Consider the following 6,000-nt stretch of genomic DNA (forward strand, 5'->3'; position numbering starts at 1 on the left):
TCCTACCTGGTTTTCAGTAGTTACAGGCATTAAGGGATCAAGAATGCTCTCTGAGAAAATTGTGTATTAAGACTGAATAAGGGATCATCTCTTTTTATTGAGTCTTCAAAATATAGGCAGTGTTTCGATGCTGAACCAAAATATTTATGTTTCTTTATGTAACACAATTCTACATCTACATGCGTGCCTATGAAACCAAGACTATTATTTTTGGTGTAGTTTATTATATAGATATAGATATAAATGTATACATGTGTGTTCTGAGAGCTTATATATTCAGTAAATACTTATGTGATTTTGTACAAGTTGTTTCAATCTTAAAGACTTAGCCTGTCACTGGGGAGCTGGAGGAGTGCCAATAATTCTTGTTCTGCACTTAACAAAGATCCTCTAATGAGGGTCATGTGGATGATCAGAATGATCATAGTTAACATATATTAAACCCTTACTACATATGCCTAACTCTGTTTTAGATGTTTTACATGCATTATGGCATTTATCTCATCCACCATCTCTATGAAGATGCTACTCTTGTCTCCATTCTACAGATGAGGAAATTTAGGTAGAGGTTGATAGTGTGAATTGTGCACGCCTCTCATCTGGTGAGTGATTGAGCCAGGCATGTAATTGGTACCCTTTAATGGTAGATCCCATGCATTTCACCACTAGTTGTGCGATCTGATTATGTCATCTAAAACTCACTGCAGATGTCATTATAATCACTCCTAAAAAAATCACCAAAACATTTCTTTTTCATAGCAGAACTTCCTAAATGCTGTTTAGAAGGCCTGGAAGGTAACGCAGTAACCTATTCTCTTCCCTTTTTACCCCCTCATAATTTGATGAAAGCAGGACTGTGACTTATTTTCTCTTTTCTTTTTCCAGGCTTCTTCATCCCTGGACTTCATACTTTACATAATTTAGCTTGCCAGTTCACTGAAGTATTTGATTAGAAAATCTGTGATTTAAATGAAACTGTAAGAAAGCCCTCAAAAGTGTATTATAAATGAATCAATATTATTTGAAAAAAGATGTTTTGCATAACGTAATCTTTTTCATGACATGCACCTACTTGGTTCTTAAATGTCCTCTTGAGAAGAGTCCTCATGCTTTCGGGTATCAATTTGTTCATCACAACTTTCAACTGGACTATAAAAGCTCTACGAAAGTATTGACAATATCTGTTGTGCTTACTAGCAGATGCTAAGCATCTGGTACGTACTAGATTATCAGAGAGACATTTCTGAGAGAAAGAAAGGAAGAAAAAATAAAAAGAAAGAAAGAAATAACTGAATGAGTGGATAAATGGTTTGGCAGCTTCTCTTGCTATTGTGTGTGCCTCCCTCTAGGACTTTTTGATACCCCAGATCTTCCTAAATCACTGGTTTTAATCTAGTTCAGACTGGAAGTCAGTTAATCAAACATACTAACTCTGTGTAAACTAAGAGTAAAAATGCACAGGATGAGGCTAAGGACCTCTCAGTGAATAAACCTACTAACTTTAATTTGTCTGAATTTAACATATTAATTAGAATTTACTAATTATATAATATGTTAATATTATGTAGTATTATTTAATTAATGTATAATATTAATTTAATTAATGTATAATATTAATTAGTGAGTATAATATTATTACTCACTAATTTCTGAAATGGTTATTAATGAATTTCAGATAAATGTGTTGTATAATTGTTATTAGGGTTATTAATAATAGATAATTTTTTTTTTTTTTTTTTTTTTTTTTTTTTTTTTTTTTTTTTTTTTTTTTTTTTTTTTTAATATATAATTTTATTTTTTTAATGGGGTGACATCAATAAATCAGGATACATATATTCAAAGATAACAAGTCCAGGTTATCTTGTCGTTCAATTATGTTGCATACCCACCACCCAAAGTCAGATTGTCCTCTGTCACCTTCTATCTTGTTTTCTTTGTGCCCCTCCCCACCCCCTATCCCTCTCCCATTCCCCCCTCCCCCCCGTAACCACCACACTCTTATAAATGTCTCTTAGTTTCACTATTATGTCCCACCTACGTATGGAATAATACAGTTCCTGGTTTTTTCTGATTTACTTATTTCGCTTCGTATCATGTTATCAAGATCCCACCATTTTGCTGTAAATGTTCCGATGTCATCATTTCTTATGGCTGAGTAGTATTCCATAGTGTATATGTGCCACATCTTCTTTATCCAGTCATCTATTGATGGGCTTTTTGGTTGTTTCCATGTCCTGGCCACTGTGAACAATGCTGCAATAAACATGGGGCTGCATGTGTCTTTACGTATCAATGTTTCTGAGTTTTTGGGATATATACCCAGTAGAGGGATTGCTGGGTCATAAGGTAGTTCTATTTTCAGTTTTTTGAGGAACCACCATACTTTCTTCCATAATGGTTGTACTACTTTACATTCCCACCAACAGTGTATGAGGGTTCCTTTTTCTCCACAGCCTCTCCAACATTTGCTGTTACCTGACTTGCTAATAACAGCTAATCGAACAGGTGTGAGGTGGTATCTCATTGCCGTTTTGATTTGCATTTCTCTAATAGCTAAAGAAGATGAGCATCTTCTCATATATCTGTTGGCCATTTGTATTTCTTCCTGGGAGAAGTGTCTATTCATATCCTCTTCCCATTTTTTTATTGGATTGTTTGTTTGTTTGTTGTTGAGTTTTATGAGTTCTTTGTATATTTTGGATATTAGGCCCTTATCTGAGCTGTCGTTTGAAAAAATCATTTCCCATTTAGTTGGCTTTCTGTTTATTTTGTTATCAGTTTCTCTTGCTGAGCAAAAACTTCTTAGTCTGATGTAGTCCCATTCATTAATTTTTGCCTTCACTTCTCTTGCCATTGGAGTCAAATTCATAAAATGCTCTTTAAAACCCAGGTCCCTGAGTTGAGTACCTATGTCTTCTTCTATGTACTTAATTGTTTCAGGTCTTATGTTTAGATCTTTGATCCATTTTGAGTTAATTTTTGTACAGGGGGAGAGACTGCAGTCCAGTTTCATTCTTTTGCATGTGGCTTTCCAGTTTTCCCAGCACCATTTATTGAAGAGGCTTTCTTTTCTCCATTGTGTGTTGTTGGCCCCTTTATCAAAAATTATTTGACTATATATATGTGGTTTTATTTCTGGACTTTCTATTCTGTTCCATTGGTCTGAGTGTCTATTTTTCTGCCAATACCATGCTGTTTTGATTGTCGTGGCCCTATAATAGAGTTTGAAGTCAGGTATTGAAATGCCCCCAGCTTCATTCTTTTTCTTTAGGATTGCTTTGGCTATTCGGGGTTTTTTATAGTTCCATATAAATCTGATGATTTTTTGCTCTATTTCTTTAAAAAATGTCATTGGAAGTTTGATGGGAATTGCATTAAATTTGTATATTGCTTTGGGTAATATAGCCATCTTGATTATATTTATTCTTCCTAGCCAAGAACAAGGTATATTCTTCCATCTCATTATATCTTTTTCGATTTCCCTTAACAATGGTTTATAGTTTTCATTATATAAGTCCTTTACATTCTTTGTTATGTTTATTCCTAAGTATTTTATTTTTTTTGTTGCAACCGTGAAGGGGATTATTCTTTTGAGTTCCTTCTCAGTTGTTTCATTGTTGGCATATAGAAAGGCTATTGACTTCTGTATGTTAATTTTGTATCCTGCGACCTTACTGTATTGGCTTATTGTTTCTAGTAGTCTTTTTGTGGATTCTTTGGGGTTTTCGATGTATAGGATCATATCATCTGCAAAAAGTGATACCTTTACTTCTTCTTTTCCGATATGGATGCCTTTTATTTCTTTGTCTTGTCTGATTGCTCTGGCTAGAACCTCTAGTACCACATTAAATAAGAGTGGAGAGAGTGGACAACCCTGTCTTGTTCCTGATTTAAGGGGGAAAGCCTTCAGTTTAGTGCCATTTAATATGATGTTAGCTGATGGTTTATCATATATGGCCTTTATCATGTTGAGATATTTTCCTTCTATACCCATTTTGTTGAGAGTCTTAAACATAAAATTGTGTTGTATTTTATCGAAAGCCTTTTCTGCGTCTATTGATAAGATCATGTGGTTTTTGTTCTTTGTTTTGTTGATATGGTGTATTACATTAACCGTTTTACGTATGTTGAACCATCCTTGAGATTCTGGGATGAATCCCACTTGATCATGATGTATTATTTTTTTAATATGTTGTTGTATTCGATTTGCTAGTATTTTGTTTAGTATTTTAGCATCTGTATTCATTAGAGATATTGGTCTGTAGTTTTCTTTTTTTGTGCCATCCTTGCCTGGTTTTGGTATGAGGGTTATGTTGGCTTCGTAAAATGTGTTTGGAAGTATTGCTTCTTCTTCAATTTTTTGGAAGACTTTGAGTAGAATAGGAACCAAGTCTTCTTCGAATGTTTGATAAAATTCGCTGGTATAGCCGTCAGGGCCTGGACTTTTATTTTTGGGGAGGTTTTTAATGGTTTTTTCTATTTCTTCTCTACTGATAGGTCTGTTTAGGCTTTCTGCTTCTTCTTGACTCAGTCTAGGAAGGTTGTATTTTTCTAGGAATTTATCCATTTCTTCTAGGTTGTTGAATTTAGTAGCATAAAGTTTTTCATAGTATTCTACAATAATTCTTTGTATATCTACGGTGTCCGTGGTGATTTCTCCTCTTTCATTTTGGATTTTGTTTATATGAGTTCTTTCTCTTTTTTCCTTGGTAAGTCTTGCCAAGGGTTTGTCAATTTTGTTGATCTTTTCAAAGAACCAGCTCCTTGTTCTATTAATCTTTTCTATAGTTTTTCTGTTCTCTAATTCATTTATTTCTGCTCTGATTTTTATTATCTCCTTTCTTCGGCTGGTTTTGGGTTGTCTTTGTTCTTCTTTTTCTAGTTCCTTAAGGTGGGAAGTTAAGTGGTTCACTTGGGCTCTCTCTTGTTTGTTCATATATGCCTGAAGTGATATGAACTTCCCTCTTATCACTGCTTTTGCTGCATCCCATAGATTCTGATATGTCGTATTGTCATTTTCATTAGTCTGTATATATCTTTTGATCTCTGCACTTATTTCTTCTTTGACCCATTCATTTTTTAAAAGTATGTTGTTTAGTTTCCACATTTTTGTGAGATTTTTTTCCTCTTTTTTGCAGTTGAATTCTAGTTTCAAGGCTTTATGATCAGAAAATATGCTTGGTACAACTTCAATTTTTCTGAATTTGCTGATGTTGTTTTTGTGGCCCAACATATGGTCAATTCTTGAGAATGATCCATGTACACTGGAGAAAAATGTATACTCAGTCACTTTGGGATGAAATGTCCTGTAGATGTCTATCATATCCAGGTGCTCTAGTGTTTTGTTTAAGGCCACTATGTCTTTGTTGATTCTCTGTTTGGATGACCGATCTAGAGCCGTCAGCGGTGTATTGAGGTCTCCAAGTATGATTGTATTTTTGTCAGTTTTTGTTTTAAGATCAATAAGTAGCTGTCTTATATATTTTGGTGCTCCTTGGTTTGGTGCATATATATTAAGAATTGTTATGTCTTCTTGATTCAGTGTCCCCTTAGCCATTATGAAATGTCCATTTTTGTCTCTGAGTACTTTTCCTGTCTTGTAGTCAGCATTATCCGATATGAGTATTGCTACACCTGCTTTTTTTTGGATGTTATTTGCTTGGAGTATTGTTTTCCAGCCTTTCACTTTGAATTTGTTTTTATCCTTGTTACTTAGATGAGTTTCCTGTAGGCAGCATACAGTTGGATTTTCTTTTTTAATCCATTCTGCTACTCTGTGCCTTTTTATTGGTGAGTTTAATCCGTTTACATTTAGTGTAATTATTGATACTTGTGAGTTCCCTATTGCCATTTTATAGATTGCTTTCTGTTAGTTTTGTGTCTTGTTTGATCCTTCTCTTTTGTTTTTCTATCTTTTGTTTTTATTTGGTTGTATTCCATACATCTTTCCACTGTTGCTATCTTTTTTATCTCATGTGCTTCTGTGGTGGTTTTTTCAAT

This window comes from Saccopteryx leptura, chromosome 1, assembly GCF_036850995.1.
Source record: "Saccopteryx leptura isolate mSacLep1 chromosome 1, mSacLep1_pri_phased_curated, whole genome shotgun sequence".
Taxonomy (NCBI): domain Eukaryota; kingdom Metazoa; phylum Chordata; class Mammalia; order Chiroptera; family Emballonuridae; genus Saccopteryx; species Saccopteryx leptura.